Source organism: Alligator mississippiensis, chromosome 3 (assembly GCF_030867095.1).
Source record: "Alligator mississippiensis isolate rAllMis1 chromosome 3, rAllMis1, whole genome shotgun sequence".
NCBI classification, from domain to species: domain Eukaryota; kingdom Metazoa; phylum Chordata; order Crocodylia; family Alligatoridae; genus Alligator; species Alligator mississippiensis.
The window spans coordinates 117,768,304-117,793,899 of NC_081826.1; the positions used below are offsets into that span (position 1 = coordinate 117,768,304).

Consider the following 25,596-nt stretch of genomic DNA (forward strand, 5'->3'; position numbering starts at 1 on the left):
TGAGATTTGTCTGCAGCGAGTATGGTGCTGGGGTGGGTTGGGCGGGGGGGGGTGTCCACAGGTGGTGGTGCAAGTGGGCTAGACCAGGGAGTGCAGGAGAAGGTTGCCAGCCAGCGCCTCCCACAGCCGGTGCCCTGGCCCCCATTGGTGGTTTCATGGCTTTCCTGGGCCTCTGCCCAGGGGGAGATGGGGTCCACTACCACTGCTGCTGCTACTGCTGGTGGTCCTCCTGTTGCCAGGTGTCCTCCATGTGTTGCACCTCCTCCTTGAGGAAGACCTCCCCTGAGATGTTATGCAGCATGCTGGTGATGCAGGCTGTGATGGTGACCTGGGGGGAGGTTGTCCTCAGTGAACTTGAGGTGGGTGGTGAGGGAGCACCAGTGTCCATTGAGGCAGCCAAAGGCGCACTCCACCAGGGTGCAAGTCTGCCCTAAGCAGCAGTTGAAGTGGGCCTGGTGGGGGTCCAGGTTGGTGTAGGGCCATATAAGCCAGGGCAGGAGTGAATAGGCTGGATCCCTGATCCAGAGGGGGTGAGACTGCCATGGCGCCCAGCTGTAGGTCAGCACCTCTGGTGCAAAGCACCCACTCTCCACCAAGCCCGGCAGGCTGACGTTCCTGAAGTCTTGGGCATCCTGGGTGCTGCCTGCCCAGTTGGCACTCATGTACATGAAGAGCCTGTGGTGGTCCACAATGGCCTGCAGCACCATGAAGTGAAAGTCCCTCCAACTGTAATAGGGGTAGTCTCCATGGTGTGGGCAGGTGATGGGAATATGGGTCTCATCCAGGGCCCCAATGCACTGGGGGAATCCCAGGGCATGGAACCCCACCACCACTGCCAGAAGGTCATGCACACAGAGCATGGATTTCACAGATTTCATAGACATTAGGGCTGGAAGGGACCTCGGAAGATCATCGAGTCCAGCCCCCTGCCCAAGGGGCAGGAAGTCAGCTGGGGTCGTAGGATCCCAGCAAGATAAGCATCCAAATTTCTCTTGAAGGCGTTCAATGTAGGTGCTTGAACCACCTCCAATGGCAGGCTATTTCAGACCTTGGGGGCTTGGATAGTAAAGAAATTCTTCCTTATGTCCAGCCTGAAACGGTCTTGCAGTAGTTTATAACCGTTCAACCTTGTCATCCCTTGGGGTGCTTTGGTGAACAATTGTTTCCCCCAGATCCTGGTGAACATCCCTGATAAACTTATAGGTGGCCATCAGACCACCCCTGAGCCTGCGCTTTTCCAGGCTGAAGAGCCCCGTAGCTCTTAGCCTGTTGTCGTAAGGTCTGTTTTCCTGATCTCTGATCATGCGTGTGGCTTTTTTCTGGACTCTCTCAAGCTTCTCCACATCCTTTTTAAATTGTGGAGCCCAAAACTGGACACAGTACTCCAGCTGTGGCCTTACCAAGCCTGAATACAACGGGAGAATGACGTCCCGGGATTTACCTGAGAAGCATCTATGGATGTAAGCCAGCATTTTTCTCACTTTACTAGTCACAGCATCACATTGAAGGCTCATGTTCATTTTGTGGTCGATCATGACCCCCAAGTCCCTTTCATTGGTAGTGCTAGCCAGCGCAGCACTGCCGAGCCTATAAGGATGCTGCAGGTTTTTCCTCCCAAGGTGGAGAACCTTGCATTTTTCAGTGTTAAACACCATCAGGTTCTCATCTGTCCATTTCCTAAGCCTGTCAAGGTCAGCCTGGATCTCTCTCCTGTCTTCAAGTGTGGCTGCTTTACCCCAGAGTTTGGTATCATTGGCGAACTTGGCCAGTCCACTTCTGACTCCAATGTCCACATCATTAATGAAAATGTTGAACAATACAAGTCCAAGCACAGAGGCTTGGGGGACCCCACTGGTCACAGGGCACCATGATGATTGACTTCCATCAACCACCACCCTCTGGGTCCGACCACAGAGCCAATTCCCCAGCCAGCGGATAGCAGTGGTCCCAAGGCTGCAGTTGGCCAGTTTTGCCAAGAGGTGATCGTGGGATACCAGATCGAAGACTTTTTTGAAGTCAAGATGTATGACATCAATCTCCTCTCCCGTGTCCAGGTAATAGGTCACCTGGTCATAAAAAGAAATGAGATTGGTCAAGCAAGACCTACCAGCAACAAACCCATGCTGGCTATCTCTCAGGATGTTGCCGTTGACCAGTCTGTTAAGAATAGCCTCTTTAATAATCTTTTCTAAGACCTTCCCTGGGATAAAGGTCAGGCTGATGGGCCTGTAGTTTGTTGGATCCACTTTCCTCCCTTTCTTGAAGATAGGCACCACATCGGCCTTCTTCCAGTCTTCGGGCACTTCACCAGAGCACCAGGAGTTCTTGAAGATCCATGCCAGGGGCTGGGCTATGATGCTAGCCAGCTCCTTGAGTACCCTGGGGTGTAGATAGTTAGGGCCAGCTGACTTGAAGGTGTCCAGCCTCTCAAGGTGTTCCTTCATGTGGTCAGCATTGATGGAGGGCAGGGAATCTCCCTCACCCGGGTGTCCCTGTCCCATAATGGGTATGGGCATCCTGTGGGACTGATGAAAGACTGACGCAAAGTACCCGTTTAATAGGCTGGCTTTTGCCTGGGTGTCAGTTGTCACTTGTCCCATCTGGTTTAGCAGGGGTCCAATGTTGCCCTTGCTTTTCCTCTGGCTCCTCACATACCTGAAAAAGGACTTTTTATTGTCCTTGATACACTGGAGTCCTCCAGCACATCCTGGAGGGCATTGTATACCTCCAGGATGGCCTCCCCAGTGGTGGAAACAGGTGGCTGATGTACTAGAGGCTGGCAGGCATGGCCAGCTTTGGCAGAGTGAGAGACAGGTGGGTGTCTGCAGGGAGGGGTGGCTGCATGCTGGTGTGCTGTTGCTCCAGGTGGGGCTGGAGTTTCTCCAGGAGGGAGGTCCTAGAAGATGGTCGTGCAGAAGGCTTCCAGTCACTTCTTGTCATCCCAGGTGTGCTGGATGACATGTCACTGCCAGTCCTCGCTGGCCCAACAGGCCCAGAGGTGGTTGGTTTGGAGGCCCAGGAGGGCGACGGCAGCCCCAGCAGTGGCATTCTGGAGCCTATCATAGGCATCCGTGCTGGGGTCTGGCCAAGCATACAGGATCAAAGTGGCAGGTGTGTGGTGGTGGCCCTGGGACAGCATGTGGCAGCCTAGCAGGTGGGGGAGCCAAAAGGGCTGGGGGCCAGGCAGTGGTCAGTGCGGAGGCAGTGGCTGGACTCTATGATCTCCCGGGCTGTGCGAAGCTTCGGTCTCTGATTAGATTCAGCCTGATTCGGTGGCTGAATCTCTGAATCAGGATTGAATCAGGAGACCCTTTAATCTCTCCGAATTCAATCAGAACCCTCCAAATCGATTCAGAGAGTTTCAGCAATTTGGACACAGACCAGCTTTAAATGTTTTTTCTACATACCTCAAGGTACCAGGTGGCTTGTGAATGCTGCGATGATGGGTTAGGTTATCTCCCAAACTGTTGCGCTCAGCAGCCCCTGGGCCTATCCTCCATATATATAGCTATCCCTTTTTTTCAATCCTGCTATACTTTTGGCCTTAACAATATTTTGAGGCAATGAATTCCACTCATACTTATACCCGGTGTTAAAGAGTACTCCCTTTTGTTTTAAACTTACTGCCCAATAATTTCATCTGCTGCCCACTAGTTCTTATATTATGAGAGAGAGCAGACACCCGCCCCCTCACTTTTTCCCTGACACTTTATCATATCCCCCTGAGTTGTCTCTTTTCCAAGTCCTTACCTTTTCAGTCTCTCTCCTTGTATAAAAGCCATTTCAAACTACAAATTAGGAAAGGTAGCAAAAGGGCACAGCAATACCCTTGGCTCCACAGGGAACTTGTGGACCTCCTATGCCAAGAGAGAGAGGCTTATAAAGGATGGAAGATGGGAATCACCACAAAGGAGGATTATTCTGCAGTGGTCCGTACCTGTAAAAAGTGAACCAGGAAAGCCAAGGGTGCAACCGAACTCCACCTAGCTATACACATCAAGAACAATAAAAAGTCATTTTTTAGATATGTCGGGATTCGGAAGAAAAGCAAGGGTAACATTAGGTCCCTGCTAAACCAAATGGGACAACCCAAGAAAAAGCTAACCAGCTTAATGGGTACTTTGAGTCAGTTTTTCATCAACCTAAAGAGACCGCCCTGCCGCGCAAGATGTGGGACAGCCAGGATGAGGTTGAATTTAAACCCAGCATCAGTGTAGACCTTGTAAAGGAACACCTTGAGAGGCTGGACTCCTTCAAGTTAGTGGGTCCTGACTGCACCCCAGAGTACTTAAGGAGCTGGCAGGAGTCATAGCCCAGCCACTGGCAAAGATTTTCAAAAACTCCTGGTGCTCAGGTGAAGTACCTGAAGATTGGAAGAAGGCCAACGTGGTGCCCATCTTCAAGAAAGGGAGAAAAGTAGATCCAGGGTACTACAGGCCAATCAGCTTGACTTCAATCCCTGGAAAGATTCTAGAAAAAAATCATCAAAGGAACCATTCTTCACAAGCTGGCTGATGGCAACATCCTGCGGGAAAGCCAGCACAGGTTTGTTGTGGGCAGGTCTTGCCTGACCAGTCTTACCTCCTTCTATGACCAGGTGACATATCACCTGGACAAGGGAGAAGAGATTGATGTCATATATCTGGACTTTAAAAAAGCCTCTGATCTGGCATCCCACGATCTCCTCTTGGAAAAATCAGCCAACTGTGGGTTTGGCTACATCATAGTCTGATGGCTGGGGAATTGGCTCCAAGGCCGGACCCAGAGAGTGGTGGTCGATGGGAGGGCTTGGTCCTCGGACCGATGCTGTTCAACATTTTCATCAGCGACTTGGACGAGGAGGTGAAAAGCACCTTGTTCAAGTTTGCAGATGACACTAAGTTGTGGGGAGAAGTGGGCACGCTAGAAGAGAGGGCTAGGCTACAACTAGATCTGGACAGGTTACAGGGGTGAGTGGATGAGAACAGGATGGGTTTCAATACTGACAAATGCAAGGTACTGCACCTGGGGGGGAGAACCAGCAGCATACCTACAGGCTGGGGAACTCATCAGCACAGAGGCAGAAAAGGATCTTGGAGTCACTATTGATTCGAAGATGAACATGGACCACCAATGTAGGGACGCCATCAGGAAGGCTAACCGCACCTTGTCATGCATCCACAGATGCATCACAAGCAGGTCCAAGGAGGTAATCCTCCCCCTCTATGTGACACTGGTCAGGCCACAGTTGGAGTACTGTGTCCAGTTCTGGGTACCACACTTCAGGAGGGATGTGGCCAGCATCGAGAGGGTCCAGAGGAGGGCCACTCACATGATCAGGGGGCAGCAGGGCAGGCCCTACGAGGAGAGGCTACGGGACCCGAACCTGTTCAGCCTCCACAAGAGAAGGCTGAAAGGGGATCTGGTGGCCGTCTATAAACTTGCCAAGGGGGACCAGCAGGCAATGGGAGAGTCCCTGTTCCCTCGAGCACTACCGGGACAAGGAATAACAGCCATAAGTTGACTGAGAGTAGATTCAGGCTAGACATCAGGAAGCACTACTTCACAGTCCGGGTGGCTAGGATCTGGAACCAACTTCCAAGGGAAGTGGTGCTCGCTCCTACCCTGGGGGTCTTCAAAAGGAGTCTAGATAGACACCTCGCAGGGGTTGTTTGACCTCAACATTCTTTCCTGCCCATGGCAGGGGGTCGGATTTGATGATCTGCTCAGGTCCCTTCTGACCCTACCGACTATGAAAATATCATGGCACTCTGTGACCAGTGGTATCCCTCAAGGCTCCATCCTTGGACCTGTTCTCTTTAATGTCTTTATCAATGATGTGGATACTGGTGTGGACTGGCCAAGTTTAACAATGACACCAAACTTTGGGGTAGAGCATCCACACCTGAGGATAGGCTGGTGATCCAGGCTGACTTGGATAGGCTGATGACATTCAATACCAACAAATGTGGGTCCCCCCCCCCCCCCCCCCCCCCCCCCCCCCAGGTGGAGTACCTTACATCACACTTACAGGCTCAGCAGTGCTACACTCGCTAGCACCATAGCTGAAAGAGACTTGGGAGTCATGACTGACCATAAGATGAACATGAGCCGCCAATGCAATGCCGCAGCTGGTAAAGCAAACCAAACTCTCGCTTGCATCCATAGATGCTTCTCAGGTCAATCTCAGGATGTTGTCCTCCCGCTGTACTCGGGCTTGGTGAGGCCACAGCTGGAGTACTGCATCTGATTCTGGGCTCCACAATTCAAGAAGGATGTGGAAAAGCTTGAGGGAGTCCAGAGGAGAGCCATGCTCATGATCAGAGGACAGGAGAATAAGCCCTATGAAGAGAGGCTGAGAGGCTTGGGACTCTTCAGCCTGGAAAAGTGCAGGCTCAGGGGTGACATGGTGGCAGCCTAAGTACATCAGGGGTGTATATCAGGATCTTGTGGAATGTTTGTTCACCAGAGCGTCTCAAGGGATGACAAAGTCTAACAGTCACAAACTCCTCCAAGACCGTTTTAGGCTGGACATAAACAAAAACTTCTTTATTGTCTGAGCCCCCAAGGCCTAGAATAGGTTTCCTACAGACGAGGTGCAAGTGCCTACTCTGAACGCCTTTAAGAAGCATTTGGATGCTTATCCTGCTGGGATCCTCTAACCCTAGTGGACTTCCTGCCTTTGGGGCAGCGGCTGGACTCTATGATCTCCCAAAGTCCCTTCCAGCTCTAATGTCTATGAAATCCTGTTTATATTCTTTTCGAGATGGGGTAACCAGAACTGCACATGCTATTCAAGACTTGGGAGTACCATGGATTTATGCAGCGGCACAATGACATTTTCTGTTTTGTATTCAATTACTTTCCTTTGTCCTTCTCTAGTGGCAAGACTTATGGGCCAAGATAAAATGTAATATAGACAGGGTTGAATCAGACTTCTGAATCCATGAACCAGAGAAACCCTATTATCAAGCCTACTGTACTAAATTAGCATTATTTCTTCATTGTACCCCAGTACTGAAATTATCAAGATTCTGTACTTTTGTGTTGATAATATAACTACAAAATTTAGTCACTTGTTACTGAATGAATAGGGACTTATATGGCAACCTTGTTGATCTGTGGATTCATTTTTAATTTCAGTGAGTCCTTTATTATGTTTCTAATCCTGTGGAACAAAAGGTGCATGTCTATTCCCTCATTTAATGATTATGGCAGTGGCCATTGGTAAATTATGGCTATGTTTACACTCCAGCTGTCAGGTGCAAGTGCAGTTTGAGCAGGAAAAACTGATCTAGCTGTGGTTGCAGAACAAAAGTGGTGAAGACATTTAATGTGGGCTGAAACATACTGCTTGGAGCCCTGGGTACTCACATGGGTGGCTGGAGCCCATGGCACTGCATCTTTGATGTTACTGCTTCCCAGTCTAGCTAAATCTGAGTTAGCTGAAGTACACTTATGTGAGTCTCAGGCATACCTCCTGACTGCAGTGGTGACCTTGCCTATATTTTTTGAAGAAGCAGGAGAGTTCACTGTTGCCCTGGAGCTGGTCTGTCCTTCATTTCTATGTGAAGCTTATCTGGTTCCAATAACTGTGCTAATGAGCTCATGGTGATATCACATTCAAGGGGAAAAAAAAGCCAGCAGCAAAATCATGGGCAAAACCACAATTTCATACAGCTAGAAAAAAAAAAACTGCAATGCAAACATTTCTACGTACCTAACAGAGGTTGTTGTAAGGAGTAATTAGTTAATTGCTGTAAAGTGCTTTGAAAATGAAAAGGGATATATAAGAGGTAATTATTATTATTCCCAACAATCTGGTAGGTGAAACCATCAATCTATTTTGCCGTTTTCCCAAAGCTTTCCAAAGGCAATGTAGAATAAAAGGAAGAGGCTATATTTTAGTCACAGCTTATTTTAGCTGTTTTGAAATAGTGATAAAAAATTGAAAGATTTGGTGGATCACTACCAAACCCTGGCCCACTTCACCTTCTTGGATTAAAATAAGCACCACATCCAGGAGAGCATACTGTATTGAAGTTCCTTTCCTTTTTTGTATCCTTCTGACAAAGTATTTAGCAGAATTTGCAGATTTGTTGGCATCTGACAGGGCTGTGCTGTGAGTGCTTCTGCTATGACCCCGAGCTTGCAACCTCTGGACTATCAATCATGCACGTGCCTTGGTGCCCATGCCATCCCAGTCCCCTTTAAAGGGCTTAGTGAGTTGATCTTAGTTTCATAGATTTCATAGAAATTAGGGTCTGGAAGGGACCTCATGAGATCATCCGGTCCAGCCCCTCCGCCCTAGGCAGGAAGTCAGCAGGGATCAAGTGACCCCAGCAAGAAATACATCCACATGTTTTTTGAAAGAGTCCAGAGGAGGTGCTTGCACCACCTCTGAGGGGAGTTTGTTCCATCAGGTTTTGGTTGGTCCACCTTGAGAGTGTGTCAAAGTCAGCCTGTATCCCCAGCCTGTCCTGTGGTGTGACCGCCCCCCCCATAATCATTGAATGCTAAAGTGAAGACACTGTAAAAAATTATTATATACTATACGGCTAGGGATATATATTAAAAAAGCCAAAGCCTAAATTGATTAAATCTTTTCAAGTTAGTCTAACCTGCAAAGGTTGAACCAATTTGCAAATGAAAAGAAATTCAGGAAATGCAGGCATATGCCTGCAGTGACTCAGGCTAGAAGCTGGGGGGCATTAGAGGAGTGCCTTCAGCAGCAGCTGCAAAGCGGGAGGGAAGCTGAAGGGGGCATGGCCAGGCCCCCAGGCAGGAGCCAAGTATGATTGCAGAGGGGTTTAAGCCCCCACCCTGGCCTTTAGAGATCACAGCCAGGGTGTGTCTGGAGGGGGAGGGGGAAACAGCCCTTGCCAGGCTTGTCCCTAAGGCCAAACTCAGCTGTCTCCAGGCAGCTATGGGACCCTAGGGTTTGCTAGCTTTCCCCCCCTGCTCCTGCTCAGGTGGCAGGGGGCCTGGCCAGAGCCAGCTGGCATGGCCCTGCTATCTGCCCAGGGCTGGGGTTTTGGCTGCAGCAGGTACAGTGAGGGTGAGCTGAGCTGGGTGGTGCTGCTGAGGGCAGATGCAGAGGGGCGGGCCCGGGCTGGGGTGGAGGCTGTGCAGGTTGTCAGCAAGATTGCTCTTGGCTCCCTGCGCCCAGGCCAGGTGGGGCTGTCATGGGGCCACAGCCAGCTGGGCAGGGTCCTGCCCAGTTGCTGCAGCTCTGTGACAGCCCTGCCCGGCAGCACAGGTTGGAGCTGGCTGGGTAGCAGGCTGCCCAGGCAGATTGAAGCCACTGGTGGGCCCCGAGCAGCCAGCCACCATAGTTGCAACTTTGCCCTTTGCAGCGACCAGTGGCGGCATGAAAAGCTGTGGGCTGTTCTGCTCCTCTCATCTCCAGCTGCCACTGCCATGGCCCCCGCTGTAGCCGCCCCTGCCCTGGCTGTGCAATGCCATGCTGCGCTGGGTGGGTGAGAGGAGCTTCAGCTCAGTGACGTCTGCCCATGGCATGGAGCTTTGGCTCCAGGTCTTAGCTGCCTTCAATCCACTCCAGGCACCTGGCATGATGAGCAGCCCCGGTGGGCAGGCCCAGCAGGTGGAAAGCAGCCAGAGCAGGAGCAGAAGCTCTATGTACTGGGCTGAAGCCACCAGGCTGAAGCTCCCTCCGCTGCCTGGAGTGGTGCAGCAGAGGCAGGAATGGGAGGGGTAGTAGCCACTGGAAGCAAGGGGAAGCTAGCTAAGGATGGCAGGGCTATTCTGCTCCCCTTACCTCCAGCTGCAGCTCCTGCTGGCCCATGCAGCACTGCTTGGGGAGGAGGGAGCTTCAGCCCCACTTCTTCCTTCCAGTGCATGGAGCTCCAGCTGTTTTCCATTGGCTCTGCCTGCGCAGTGTGATGAGCAGTCCTTGTGGGCTGGCACAGCGTGTTGAAGGCAGCCAAGAGCTGGAGCTGGAGCTCCGTGCCGTGGGCAGAAGCTGCTGGGCTGAAGCTCCCCCCACCCACCCACCCACCCAGAGTGGTGCGGTGCAGTTGAAGGCAAGGCGGGCAGAACAGCCCACCTAACCCCAGCCAATCCACAGCTTTTGATGCAGCCACAGCTGCTAGGTGCTGCACAGGGCAGGGGGCTCAGCAGAGGTAGCTGCAGTGGGCAGCTGCCAGACTTGGAGCCTGCCGGTGCCTCTGAACTGCCTGGCCAGTCTGCTACCCAGGCAGCCCCTCCCCATGCTGCCTGGCTAGGCTGTCACAGAGTTGCATCCGCTGGGAGGGTGGCTTGAAAGGGGCTGCTACACCCTGACCAGGCAGACCCTGGCTATGGTCCCCTGGTGGGAAGAGGGGAGGGATGTGGTGGATAAGCCGATTCCCTGCTCCTTTTGCCTTAGGGGGCCATACCGGCCGATGTTTGGAACACCCCGCCCCTACTCTGGCTAGAGAGCAAAGGGATGGGGCCAGCTCTGTGTAACGGTGGCCTCCGTGTCAGGTCTCCACCGGCTGCCCTGCTCCTGAGGTAACAGCCCGCTTCGCTCACCTGCCACATCTTGATGGAAAAATATGAGAGATGTTAAAAAGGTGGAAAGCTACCCATTACTCACCCTGCTGACAAGAGCCTAATACCTGCTCTGACCTTCTCTCCATGGGTCCCATGCCTCACAGATGTTACTCTGGTGTTCCTTCTCTGGCCTATGGCCAGAACAAACTGGGCACACAGTTGTAGCTCTTCCCTACAGCCCTGAGGGCCATTCACATGCCACCCCTCTCTCACTGGGGTCCCATTTACTCTGCTGGCTCTCACCCAGCCCCTCTGTCAGGGGCCACACTCATCCTGCCCAGCCTCACCTGGTTTCGGGCTTAGCTCTCCTCACCTCGGCCAGCCCCGGCACAGTCTGTTGGGTGTCTCCCGCTACCCTCACCTGAGCATTGACTGAGTGATTGTACGACTGTAGGCCTGTTTCGCTCCTGTCCTCTCGCTGGGCCTCTATGCCTCCACTGAGCCTCCTCACTCACTCACACCCATGGGGCTGCTCTAATCATCACCCCTCTCAGGGTCTCACTTGCACCCCCAGGCTTTTCCCTGCTGCCTGGGCATGGCCCCAGGTCCCTCCTCTGATCTGAGCTCTGCCTCAGGGCCCTCATTAGAACACCACCAGAGATGTGGGGCTGGGGTTATTAAGGCACCCCGACCCACCTTTCATCAGGGAGGTAGCTGGCCGGGCATCTCCTGGGGACTCCCACATCACTAGGAGCCCCATCAGACCACCCTTCCCTGGCAGGGCGCAGTTTTACGTCTTACCCAGGACAAGGGGTCACCTCTTCCACACAGCTGCTGCCCTTACCTCCTGATGTTACCCACTTCCTTTCTGCAGCAAACTGCAGCCCAGCTTATATCCCTGGGCCAAAACAGCTGCCCTCATCAGGCACTTGGCTGCTACCTGTTTTCTGCCCTTAAAGTGGCAGGCACCACAGGTGCACTGCCACACTGCTGTCTGCAGCAGACAGCCCAGCCCAGGGCTGAAAAGCATGCTGGGATGCTGGGGGACTCTCGTTTAAGTTAAACCAGGAAGGGGTCTGGTACAAAAGTTGCATAAACTGGTTTGACCCTAATCAGTAAGTCAGAGACTATATTCAGCCTAGTTTATCTTAAACTAGTTTCAGCCATTGTGAAACTGGTTTATGTGCAGTGAACTTACGTTCTGTTACAGGTTTAAACCAGTTTCTGATCACTTAAACTGGTTTATGTGTAACTTCTGTCCCTAGCCTATATGGTAGTCACACCAAGGTAATTGATGTAGCTATTTCCATTAATTACTAACAAAAACAACTCAATTTTAACATATTAAGAATTGTAAGTATCCAAAGGAAGGAAATCTCTCCTGATGTCAGGATATACTAAAATTCATACTAAAATACTAAAATGATTAGTTGAATCTAGCTGATGTGCTTGGGTGATTTTCATGGGCCAGAAATGTGCATTGAGTAAGGAGGAACACGGGGTCAAAGCACACTCTGTGAATGCCCATCGTCAAAAGTTATAGGGTTTCATGAATATCATTTATGCCACTGCGTAAGTTATTACAAGACAGCAGTCTGGAATGCTACAAGCAAAGGGGAAGTGATGGTAAACCACTGGAACCATAAGTAATGTAGGAGTCAGCATTTACTCTTGCTAGTTTATCAACTTTACTAATAGCCTTGCTGTTTTTATTGCAAGTTAGTATGTTTGATATTTTATTTTTTTAAAATACTGATCCATTGAGCCCTTATTAACGTGACTGCCTGTTATGAATGCTTAGGGCAGACATACAGGTTGCTGGCAACTTCTTGTATGCATCTCTCATAACTATCTAACAATGCTAATGCTTTCATGGCATAGCTACAGTGAACATCCAACTGACAAAAGCTAACTTACCTGAAGAAGAGCTAGGAAGCACCAACCCCTACTGTCTGCATGCAGTGACAACACAACAGGAATCCCCACTACCTTGAGATAATTGAACCATAAAATAGTTTATTTTTATCTACAAATTCTCTAGCAGAATGTTTCAAGTATGTAACCATTTACATTATTCCCAGGAAATTAGGTCAGCTTTTCACAGAGAAAATGTCAGATTTAAAAAAAAAAGCCTTCCTTTAAAAGAACTTTTCCACCAAAGATAGGAAAATGTCACCGTATCCTCTGAACAGCAACATGCTGTACAGCCCCACTTCCGAGCCAAAGAATGAACAGAGATAGAGGAACAGTGGGCAACATTTGCACTCACTCCTTTGAGCTGGAACACAGCTGTGTTTTGGCTGTGTCATCATTACTAATGAATTAAAAGAAATGGAAACATTAACTCTGTAGAAATCTTTTCAGAAGCTGGTGGTGACTAAACTATGAGACTCGAACAAAGGAGAGCTTTCAGCAAGTGTTTGGAATTTGAGTGCAGCACGCTTTTTCCATTAGGCTGTTGTGAGGGTTAAAATTAATCTGTATTGTATAGGGAGATGTCCATTCAAAATGGTGTTTATTGTGAAGTAAGGCACCTGGAGATGTGTTATATTGTGGGCACATTTAATTCCAAAGTTTTCATATACTATCAAAAAGCAACAGCCTAGCAGGGAAGGTCCTTGAGATTCTGAACATTTTTACAAATCAAACACTGTCTCACTAAAAATAATGCATTCATATGATCAGATTTACAATTCAGCCACAGGGTTGAAACAACTAAATTTAAGTGCAACCACTCAAATTGGGCCCATGGTTTGTATTTTGCAGGCACAGAAATGCTGATGTGAGTTTACCCATGAACCTGGAAGTGGGGCTTCAGGCCAGCTGAAAATATATGCAGTATATACTGCTTGCAGTGCAAAGACCTGACAACTCTGATGTCTGAGTATACCTATCATTCAGCTTTGGGGAAGGAAACGTGGACCTGGAAGAAAGTAAGTCACTAGTGCTGGATACTGCAGTACCCAGACATTTTCTATACTGTCTCTCCTTTCCACTGGCATCCCTGGTGTACTTAGGAATGCACATTTCAAGTTTCCCAAATGCATGTAGTCTGTTAGGCAAGCCAAGGGAGCTGAGGGAAAGGTGGCTAGCAAATGTAAAGTTATGCATGGGAAAGGAAATAATGTGAACAACTCTTATCCCTTCCTGGGTTCTAAACCTGTAACCATATAGGAAAAAGACCTGTTTACAGCAGACAGCTCAGTGAAAACTGCTGTTCAGTGTTACCTCAAGAGTAAAACAAAGATGTTAGTTTGTGTAGGCAGTAATATGTGCTGGTTTTCACAAATAGCAGTGACGACAAGGAGCTCCATGTGTATCCAAGGGTCTGATGACTGCAAAGCCCTGAATTGCAGTATGATTCTGCATTTCCTGGCTTCTTAGTGTTCACTTTCTTTGCCGTAATGTTGCTTTTATGGTCATTTGTGCATGCCAATCATTTTAAGCTAACTAACTTCCTTCCCCCCTGCACGACTCACAAAGCTGCTGTTGCTCTGGGAGCATGACTCCTCCTCTTCTCTGAAGATCTTCACAGCTCCTGTGAGCAGCCTGCTGCTGCTGCTGAACCCAGGCTTACCGCCAAATTGCCAATGTGCTCCTGCCTTCCTACCAGCAGGCCAGCCTTGATGTTTTGCAGTTTTGACAGAACAGAATATGGTAGCCATGGGATCACCAATGGATTTACTATGCTGGATAGGAACTGGTAGCAGCAGAGACATCAAATTCGTACAGCTACCACTGAGTGTTGCTATGGGCACTGATGCAGAGGCGAAAATACAGGCTAAGCCATTGCTTGATTTTTCTATTCAAGCAACTCTTGAGTACTAAAGGAATGGCCATCTGCCAGTGTTTGTAATAGAAGGTCAGTATACGGTGACATTCAGCAAATTGGTATTATATGCATTAGATCTCTGCTTTATAAGTTTTTGTTCTATCTCAGCAATATGAACCTTGAATAAAATAATAGCTATCATTTCAGAGGTGCAGATTTGGAGGGAACATGCACAGTGACAAGAGTATTTGAGTGTGCTCTGTCCCCCCACCCCCTATAATTTAAAAATGCAAAAGTATCTGAAAATAAGGAATGGCATCTGCCTGAATAACAGCCCTAGGCAGAAAAACAAGCATGCTAGAGACTGCACATCTGCTGATCTATGCAGCTGGTGGTAGTCCAGTCATTCTTAGAAATGCCACAGGCACTAGGGGAATGGTCTGTGGCAGGGAAAATTAAGGGACCTTAGTACAGAACAGCAAAGATCACATCACAGGTAGCCCCTCTCATTTACCTTATAGCTGATGCGGGGCTCATGGCTATGCTAGATCTCTACAATAATTCTCATAGCATTGAGCCCCAGATACATGGCATACTGAGCAAGGGAGGGCAGCGGAAGGACTTTTGCAGTGCTCGCTAACAGAGGTGGAAAACCCATAGCTGGTACTGAATATCAGGTTTTCCTTGAGAAAATTATTTCTCTAGGGGAAGAAACTGGTTAGCCAAGCTAACAGTAGTTCCAACACATCCAAGCATTCTGTGGCTAGCCCTTATCAAGCATGACAGCAGCTCCCACTGAAAATGTAGCTTTCCATATTTTCAGAAATGGGTGCTCTGTCTGTGATGCGTGGAACAGCCCTATAACTATTTGCTACTAATATTATTCCCTGTACATCCTTTTAATTTAAAATTGTGCCTGATTTCCTGTTCACGGTCAGAATGGAGTTTTAGGCTACTCTTCTTGCGAGCTGGTAAGTGGCACAGGTCCTTTGCTGAAGGAAGCAGCAGAGAGAAGTTTGAAATGCACTGATATGAGACGAGTCAAGAGTTATGTCTGTCTCTCCAAACCTTGATGAATTGCATATTATTTCCTTCATTAAGTTTAGGCTTCAACCAGTCTACAACACAGACATGAATAAAAATACAGAGCAGTTTCAGTCTGGTGACGATTTTATTCATTGGTATTACGTGTCTGATAATAGTTGCATTCTACTTCTTGGCTCTGTGAGCTTTCCATATATTTCACAGGCTGAGTTTTTTCATTAAGTATCCTCAGACAAAATCCTTAGACTCTTCTTCTAAAGGTAATTGTTTAAGGGGATTAGTAGCTTTTTTTCAAGATGTGGAAGGAGGGTTATAAAAAGAGCAACATGGCTTCTTTGATACTCTCATCTTGACCTTAGGAATATGCCCAGAGGGTTGCTAAGATCATAGGCTGAACTAATTATTGTCAAGGGGAATTAATCCACCATTATATTTTAGCTAATATTCATTGGTCAGGCTGGGGGAAAACACTGTGGTACAGTATTCTGCCCAACAACCCTACTTAAAATGTTAGCATCTCTCTGTTGTTGTTTATTTTGTCAGGTTCTCTATTTTGTGTGGGTGGGTGGGTGGGTGGGTGTGTGCTGTGTGTGTATGAAAATGAATTCTTTATGTATATATCTGTGCTGCCTGTGTTTCATATTATAATAATTTGTTACTTATATAGCACCTTGCATTTTGATGGTGCTATACTGTAATGAAGAAGATGCAATCCCTGTCCTAAAGAGCCTACAATCAAAATTCAGCAATTGATGCTGCTGCAAACAGGCTGAGAAAAGAAAAGGATTAAAATAAGTAGACAGTGGGCTTGAGTCTTTTCAGCTCAAGACAGTGGGCTTGAGTCTTTACATTTCATGTACCAATACCTATAGCATTTTGCACCTGTTTTGTTCAGATGTAAAGGTTTGAGGTAAGGTTCAAGGACTACCCAACCCAGTGTCAGGTATAACAGAGGCAGACCCAGAGGGGTGCAGCAGTACAGTTGCACCTACTTTTGATTCCTGGCCCACCCAAAGTTTAAAACAAACTGCCTGGCACAGGCAGCAGCATTTCTATTCAGGCAGTGCTTAGGGAGTCATTTGATTTTATTGCTCATCATAATCTACCTGAGTCCTTCTAAACTTTTCATTCCATAGCTGTTAACGATCCTCTCTTCTTTTTGTCTTTAATATTCCACTAATCAACCTATTCTTTCTTCTGCAATACTGCTGTCTGTTAGCTTCTCCTCTTAATGTACTTCACAGTTCTGCAGACCATTTTTAGCTCTGGCTAAAAGCATTAACTCAGGTGTGGAAATAACTTTCACTGGAGCATTGGACACACTGTCAAGATGCTCAAGAAGGCTTGATTTTGTTTTATAAATGCGAAAGATGAAAATTTAATGCTAATGACTACAGGACTAAAGAACCAGCATCTTCTGATTCATGTTTACCTAGGTTGTTGTGTTAGATACAGCAAATGTATCATACAGCAAATTAAGGCACATTCCAATTGTTATTTGTTCTTGTTTTGTTCTTAACCTGAATAATGTAGTCCACCACACCATCTGCATTCCCCGTTTCAAAATCCTAGATGTCCCATGAATTATTGTATGCTATTTTAAGACAAGGCTTTAAGAAGGTTGAGAGTTCAGATCAGTAACTTAAGAGAAATAAGTGTAAACCAAAACTAAGTATTGCAAACTAAGGTGATTCAAAGGTACAGTTAAATTTAAAGGAAATGTAGGGATGTTAAGGCATAAAAGAGTACAGGTCAAGCATCTGTAAAACCTAAAGTCTGCCTTGTGGTGTCGCAGAACTATGATAAGGCCCCATGCTCAGGAACTGGGGGTGTGGTCCTTGATTAGTGGAAGCTGCTTGGTTTTTAAAAACATATTCGATTTCTTTTATAGAAATCCATTTTTTCTTTTCCTAATATCATTAGAGGGGAAGAACCTGGAGCAGAGCTCAGGGCCTCTGAGAGAGGTTTTGACAGAATATAGGGTATTCTGGGTAGAAATGGCAGTGAGCTGTGAGGAATGACTGAAGGTGTGAAGTTAGGCAGGGTGAAGTGGTAGAAGTGTGAAGTAGAAGTCAAGTAAACAGGTACATTATATAAAATCTCATATCGCATGTAGTGTACTGAACAGGCTGAATAAATATTTTTAAGCATTTCATGCAGTTCTTTAATATTTAATATTAGTAATATTTTTAAATTCAGAAATTTAATTTAAGAGCTCATTAGTATTTATTAAAAATTGATATCGTGGCTATTTCTCCTTACTAATGTCAGACATTTAAAATCCAGTATAAAATAGTCAAGTTAAAATGTCTTTCATTTTTTAGATTGAAGCAAGCTCATTATTGTCTCATCCTTTTCACTTTTACTTCTCAGCCATCCTCTCACACAACTTTTCTACCTAAACCTGTGCTCATTTTTCACCAGCTCATTCAATAATCCACAAATTTTGTTTTTCCCAGTTCTTTTTTTCCCTTTTCTGCTGCCATTTTTTTTTTGGCCCACTGTCAGACATTACACTATGTCAGGTAGGCCATATATAGCAAGAATAGATTTGATTAGCAACAAATTTACCCTGTAGGGCTCATAATTCCAAGGGATTTTGTACTCTGGCCTATCTTTTGGAGCAGTCATGGTGATGGCCTTAACCTTATTGCAACCTGTCTGTATATCCTGTAACTTTTCTGTCAGATACGTTATTAATAAGAACATCAGAAGTGCTGTGCCAGGTCAGAACAATGGTCTATTTAGCCTTGTATTCTATCTTGGACAGTGACAGGGGTAGATGCTTTAGAGCAGGGGCAGGCAAGTCCAGCCCATGGGCCAGATCAGGCCCACAGCAGACTCTGTTTCCCAGCAGCCCCTGCCCGCATCACTGCGGCCTGTTTCCATGGAGACCCTAGGAGGGGTGGAGCTGTTAAGAAGTGCCTCAGCTCTGACTGTTGCAAGATCCCAGGGGCCTGGCGTCCAAAAGGGTAGACCAGAGCTGGTGCCTCAAAGCCAGGTCCAATTCAGTGGGCCCGGGCTAGAAGGCCTAGCTAAGAGGAAAGGGACTGCAGCCGAGGAAGCCGAAGCCCCAACAGGAGACGGTGACAATATAGCAATACCCGCAAGACTTGAGGCGTGGTATAAGGAAGGAATGGAGCCATACAGTTAGCCCTTACGCCTATATGTACTGTACAGTGGCATGGTCAAGAGAGGTGCAGTGAGGGGTCTTGGAGTGGTGAGGCCCAGCAAGGGGCCTGGGAATAGTATAGTGGAGACCAGTAGGGTGCTGGGGAACCATAGTGGGAATTCAGCACAAAGGCCCATGGGCAGCCTCCTTTTAATCCTATTGTTACATCAAGATGTGGCAAGTAAGACGGACGGGAAGGCACCCTACAGGTAGAAGAGGGCATGGTTGCGGAGCAACCAGAAGGTGTCACAGCCATCCCTGGCACCCCAACATGCTATGAATACACATTTTTATTAGCTTTAACCCAGCAGCCCTCACTCTTTTCAGAGCTTTGTGGAGCCTCTGGTCATGTTCTTTTACTGCTTTGTTCCAGATTAAAACAGCATCTGTTACTGCAGAGCTTAATATCCTCTAAACAAATTGATTGGAGTTGCTGGCAAAACACCTCTGGTGCTGAACTTAACTGAAAGACTATCAGAGGAAAAAGCATCTCCCCAAAAGGAGGGTGGATAGGCACAAATGTGTGCTTTGTTTCAGTAACAAGACATGCCCATTTCTGGCAAATGCATCACGCATTGAAAACCATTTCGCATCAGCCAAGTGTTCCACAATTTCTCCCCTTCTAGGTTGTGGAAAATTCAGTTATTTTAGGTCTATACATAAGTGAGGGGTTTCCTCTTTTACAATGACCAGTGAATGTACCCTCTCTGTTGGTTCTTTTACTCACTCTTTCATTCTCAGAACAATGAGCTTATCCGGCTCCTCTTTTAGTCTCTGCCTTAGGGCAAGTGGAACTTGCCCAAGGGCAGGAACGGTGAGACAGCGGGGCGCTTTCTGCTCTATTCCATCTCTGTTAAGAGCTTTCTTTCCTCCTGGAAGATGTTCTCAAACCCTTCCTCAGTTCTTTACATCCCCCTGCCCTTCCCATGAGTGTAGACTTTTAATGAAAAAAAAGAGCTGTCGATATTTGGTCCTTTTTCTGTAGTATTGTTACAAACTATCCTTTCCAATGTGCACCTTGGCTGAAGAAGAGATTGTACCATAAGCCTTGACTTTCACGTTTACCTTTGACTGCCTGTTTAGCTTTTCTTTCAGCACTAATATCCTTGTGATCCAAAACAGTTTTTACAATTTTTTTCCACAAATGCTGGTCGATGTTTGAGTTTGTAGTGTATGCCACAGAGGGTGCTGTCCATACTCAGTGCTTTTCCCATGCACTTTTTTGCCTCGGGTCTCTCTTTCTGCAGCATCTTGGGGTCTCTGTGATACCAGTGTTAGAGCACCATCTTCTCTCCATAAGCTTCAGTCTGGACTGGATACTTGGCAAATGCCAATTGCTTTCTCAGGGATTTATTCATGGGTTTCTAGTAGTACTTTTCAGAGTTTTTTTGGTCACACATCCCAGTCAGGATCTGATCTCTTATCAGGGCCTCAAGTTATCTCATCCAAATGGTAGGACTGACTCTTTAGCCTTAGATCAGTCACAAACTCTTTTGAAGTTTTCACTGGCTTTTTGCGTTTTCCATTTAAAAAAAACAACACTCCTGTGTTTCAGTTTAGTACACTGTGAAGTACTCTTCAGATTTCTGTACTACTGGTTTTCAGAGTTAACCTCTTCAGCCTGAGTTAACTGAAAACTATTAAATCATCAAGTGCTTCAGAACCTGCTGTTGTCAGAAATAAAACCGTGTTCTGCTCGTCTTCCTTTTTGCTGGCACCCATTGCTTATAGATACAGAGTGAAGAATTGTTTAAAACTTCTCCAGGTGTCTTCCAAGTTTCCAGAGACTTTCAACTCTGCTGGGATTTTAACTGCTCCATTCTTCCACTAAGGATATTTTGGTAGCACGTGTTGTGCAGTAATCCCTTGAAACAAAAGGGCTCTGACTGAGGTCTGGTTCATTTAATATTTTGAGCTCTTAACATAAGCCTCTGCACCATACCACATCCCAGTCCCTCAGGCTCCTGCCAGAGTCTGTTATAGATGCAGTTCTCCATGGACCCCTGCTGGACAGTATACAGAAGGAGGGAATTGCCCAACATTTGTAGGAAAAGGGTCTTGAAGATGGAGGAACACTATAAAAAAACTTAAGGTTTGTTTGGTAGAAGCATTTTTCTTTCCATTGCTGCTCTAATTTTTCAATCAGGGAAGAAATTATACCCATATATAGCCTGAATACTGCAATGGGTACTTTACACACCATTTTATCTTGTCTGGGGTAAAGACCTGTTATCTTCTGTCTTCTTTTGCTCTAGTACAGTGGATGTTTTGAATGTGTCCTTTGCAAGCATTTGTGGCAATTTCTGGCCTAGGACAGAACTTTGTTAGCCTTTGCATCCTGTAAAACAGGGAGACATTCCTCTCCATGTCTCACAATGAACTGCATCTTTTAATATAGGTTCAGATGTAGAGATCTGATGTGCGTTCTCTCTCTCTCTCTCTCTCTCTCCCTCCCTCTCTCTCTCATTGTACCTAATTGCATTAGCAATACCAAATTCAAACCCAAGGAGATAAAAATGTCATTTATGTTGTAGAGGGGCAAACTGTGCCATCAATTTTTAAGCAGAAGTTCCTGTTTATTGTAATAGGAACTTGGTTAGATGGCACAGTAGGGCCTATGGAAATTAATCTTCTGTTCTTTCACATTCCCTGGACAGCAGGGGATGGAGGGAGTGTCCCTTTTCTGGTTGTCTGTGCCACATTGTGTCCCACATAAGGGCATTGGCAGGTTGTGTGGTGCTGTATGCATGGAAGCCTGAGAGCATCTGCATGGCTCATTGCTTATCAGGAGTATACACTGGCAGCCATACTGTAGGGCAGTAGAAGGAAAACAAAGCAACAATAAAGGGAGCCCTTTGTGATGGATTAAAAGGGTTTAGAAACGTCTGAGCCATGCAGTTTTCAAGCACTGCCGCTTGCCAGTGTCTTCTTGACTGAAAACTAGAAATTGTGCCTACTGAGGGGATAGATTGAGTTTTGCTGGTTCCTTCAAAGCACGTGTTCTCTTAATGGCCTTTTGGCTGAATAAAGTTTATACATAGCCTCTACATAAAGTGACCCTTTCCGTGAAATGAATCAGGTTAATAATATTAGACTATCACAGCTTGTGCACTGAGTTAAAGGGCTGTCAGTTTCTCCATTATTAGAGCATAATTTTCTTTTACAGTCTTCACTGCAGCTTTCTTATCCTCTCAATGGATCTCTATTGCATACCCCACGCATTCTGCATGCTAAACTCCTGGACATGGAAGTTTGATGGGAATCAAATACAGGAATTAAGGATTAGAGGGGACCTATTTAATCTTCTGCTCATTTCAAAGTACACTGAGATGAACCTTGATATGAAAGGTCAGCAGGTGAAATCTGTTGCTCAAAAATTTTGTATGTTCAGCCATTTCAGAAATCATAATAAAATATTCTATTCAATCTAAGTTAATGTACGGCTGCCATGACTGAAGCATCTTGCACGGTAAAGATAATCTAATTTGGATGACACCCCCTTGATATTCCTCTCTCTTTTCCTTCCTTCAGGGGTATATAATATAGTGGTTTCCCTGACTGTTTTTTTTTTTCTCTCTCTCATAAATGCCAAGTGAAATGAAGTCTGGGAAAACAAAGTGGAGGGAATGAGTCTTATATTTGGACCTGAATGTGGAGAGTTTTGGGTGAAACGAGTTCAATGCTTGCTGGCTAGGTATTCTGAAAATCTGTCTGCAGTATACACTAGCTCTGTTTAGATTTAAATAACTGTTGTTCCTGAGGAATGAGGCTGCCAGGGAGACTCAGGATGCTACAGAATATGAAGGTCTTCAAGCTCCTCCAGGCCAATAAAGAAAAGACCAAGACTTTAAACTTGACTCAGTGGTTCGTCAGAAGACAGAGGAATGAGCAGAGTGCGGGAGAGATGTACCCTTTGTGGCTAAAGAGGTCAGCTGCTATGTTATAAACAGGTTTGTCACTTTAAATACTTTCATAGCTGGTGGAAGAACTTAGAGCAGCTGTGGGAGAGTCCAGTGTCTATGAATTATCTTTTAATATTTAAAATGTTTGCATAGTTTCTTCTCCTTCCCGAAAGACTTGTAACTAGCTTTAAAAACTGACGCATTTAAATATTTCCTTTGACTGAAGGAATCGGAATGAATAAAAGGGTGTCTGGATTCAAATCCAGGTTTAGATAGGAGGAAACATATCCAAGCATGAATTTGAGACTTGGGAGACATAGGGTGCCTGTAGACATATGGGGCAGCTGTGCATCGGATTATGATTAATTGAGTCTTCTGGAGCAGGCTCCAGCAGCCTCCATGTTTTGTGTATTCAGCATCCCCACACTTCAAAATGTCTGTGGGGGCACTTTAACTAAAGCTCGTTGAATGAGCTTTAGTTAAAGTGCCCCTGACACCATTTTGTGGCATGGGAAGCTGAGTGCATGAGATGCTGTGGGTGCTTTAATTAGAGCAGCTCTTGGAGATGCTCTAATTAAAGCCCCACCTCCCCCAAGTATAAGTAAAAGTGCCCTTAGATTCTAGTCCTGGCTCTGCCACTAATTTTCTGGGTGACCATGGGCCAGTAATTTTATCGCCCAGTGCCTCAATTTCCTATCTGTAAAATGGGGATATACAGTTACATACCATCTTTTGTAAATTGGTTCAGTATCAGTGGATAAAAAGCCCAATATGCGGTACATTAGAAAGACGCAAGGCCTCATTCTCCACTGCACCATCATTTATACCTGTGAAAGATGCTATCATCAGTGAGAGCGGAGAATGCTCATAATGTTTACATGTATATAACCCTCACTTTGTACAAGGCAGCAGACAAAGTATAGCACAAGGGAGAATCTAGCTCTCAGTAGCTAAAGTGCTAATACACTGAAATTTACAGAGGGCAAATTTAAAATAGTGTGCCAGAAAAAAAGCTGGCTCTTTTGATTTGGTAATGGAGTATATGGCTAGGAAACAATCTCATAAATCAATTTTATCATCACATTAAAATATGACATATAGGAAAAGGTTGCAAGAATTGGGATTACTTTGCCTAGAGAAGAGAAGACTGTGGAAGGATTAGATAACCATCTTCAAATATAAAAGGAATTGTTCTAAGAAGGATGTGATCAATTGTTCTCTGTGTCTCCCAGGTACAAGGCCAGAAATAATTGGCTTAAATTGGAACAAGAGAGAAAAAAATCTTCCAGACTTCTAAACTAAATCTAACAGGAGGAATCTGAAGCCCATGGTGATGGTTAAGCACTGGTACAGATTATCTAGAAGGGTTATGGAAGCTCCATCACTGAAGATTCAAGTGCAGGTTCTACAAACATTAGCTTGGGATTGTTAGACAGAGAAAGTCCCATGCTGATGCCTTCCATCCCTATTATTCTATGTTAGTAACACAGATATTTGAGTTCAACTTTCTTATTAAAAAAATATATAACCCCCCTTTTGATTCCATATTAAAATTAAAGAATGCACAAGTGCACTCATGAATATGCATTTATTTAAAGGTATGGGGAAACATTCTTAACTCACTGACTTAGATGTAAATTAGGGGTAATTTCCAATGAGGGTGATGGCACTCTGCTGGCTGAAAACTGGTGTCAGAGCAGTACTGGGCTCATGAACAGAGTGGGAAGCAATTACAAATGCAAATAAATATATTACATTTCTTTATCTGGAGAGTGCAAGGTGAGATTCAAGTAAACATAATGGCATCAAATTTATGTGTGATGTAATGCCAATGCCACCCTTTGCCAGCACGTGTGCCCTGCCTGTTCACCCTGGCCTGGACAGGTGCTAGAAGGAGGAGCCTGTGCGCTGCTGTTTGTGGTTGAGCCCAGCATCCCACACAGCTACTCCCTACAGCCCATGGCTGGAGTGGGAAGATGCAGCTCTGGGGCTCCCTCTACATCCAAGTCAGCTGGCGACAGTGGAGGCAGCAGCAGAAAGGTAGTGTGACCACACTGCCACACTGCTTTGAATCTGCCCTGGCTATGCCTTGGCCAGTGGCATCAGTGTAGTTATGCCAAGGGTGAATTTGGCTTAGTAAGGTTCTGGCTATGATCCTGCTGGAATCAAACAGAGAACTTTAATCTCTTTCCATAGCATGGGATCAGATTCTGGTGTATTTATCAGAAGGGACAACATTTTGCACCCTCAGATAAAAACTCTGTGGGTGCATCCAGACAAGTGCAGATGTTTGTTTTCTCAGGGACAAACAGCAGCAGCATATCGTGTGCCGGTGCTGCTTGTATCCGGGGAATGCCTGTGCCATGCCTGCTCTGGTGCATGGCAGGTTACCCCAGGTGGGGTAGGGGAGGCTGGGGACAGCAACTGTGCTGGCCCCAGCAGCCTTACCTGGGGCCCTGGGGGCCTCCCAGGGCTGCAACTGGTTGGCCATGCTCTGGTTTTGGGCAGTGCATGCTGCCACCACATGTGCCACCCCACACTTTTTTTTTGGCATGGTTTTTTTGGGGGGGGGGTGGGGGTTGTTTTGTTTTTTGGGTTTTTTTGACCCAGGATCTCCCAGGGTCAAACCCCCCCCCCCCTCCCGCACTGCAAGATAGCAGCGCTGGGAATGCCTGCATATGCAGTATGTGGCACCACAGATGGGTCTGTGGTGCCACATACTGCAAGTCTGTGCTCATCTGGACACAGCCTGTGTGTACAAATCATTGCTGAATGATTAGAGGATAGTCTTACAGGACACTTGTGTAGAGTGTGAGTCTCAGATACTTACAGGACTTCATTATTTCTAACTGACATGTCTTGTATCATGTCCTAGGCAGAATGTTGTCATTCCCTACCAGTTAAGTCATGGGTACACCTGAGGCTTTAAAAAGTATATAATTGTAAAGGTATTTGATCATAAAAAAGAGTGCCTGAAAAATACATGAAACATGATTTGTTCCTATTCAGGATAGAGACAAATATGTATTTTATTGCTTTAAAAAAGGATGTAAACAGCAGTTATAATGTAGTTATTAGCTCTCCATTATGCTGTAGTGATACAAGGGAGCTAAATCACCCTAATTTTGACCCTGGATGAGGCAGGATTAAAAACTGGAGCAGTTTTGCAACAGTTGCACTGTTGTGTAATCATGCAGAGTAACAACTGCAGCCTAACAGGTTTTGTGGGTATT

The 25,596-nt window shown here is 46.3% G+C and overlaps 1 long non-coding RNA gene across 2 annotated transcripts in view; it reads left to right on the forward strand.

Annotated features, from left to right (window-relative positions):
• Positions 1-23,888, forward strand: part of LOC132249360 (uncharacterized) — a 76,267-nt gene extending 52,379 nt beyond the window's left edge. The window contains exons 2-4 of one of the 2 annotated variants that reach the window (XR_009460825.1): positions 13,240-13,406; positions 22,223-22,411; positions 23,596-23,888. This is a non-coding gene — a long non-coding RNA (uncharacterized LOC132249360). Of the gene's footprint in view, positions 1-13,239; positions 13,407-13,956; positions 15,842-22,222; positions 22,412-23,595 lie in introns of those variants that run through there. The other variant, XR_009460826.1, reaches the window with a different exon arrangement.
• The last annotated feature ends 1,708 nt before the right edge of the window (positions 23,889-25,596 follow it).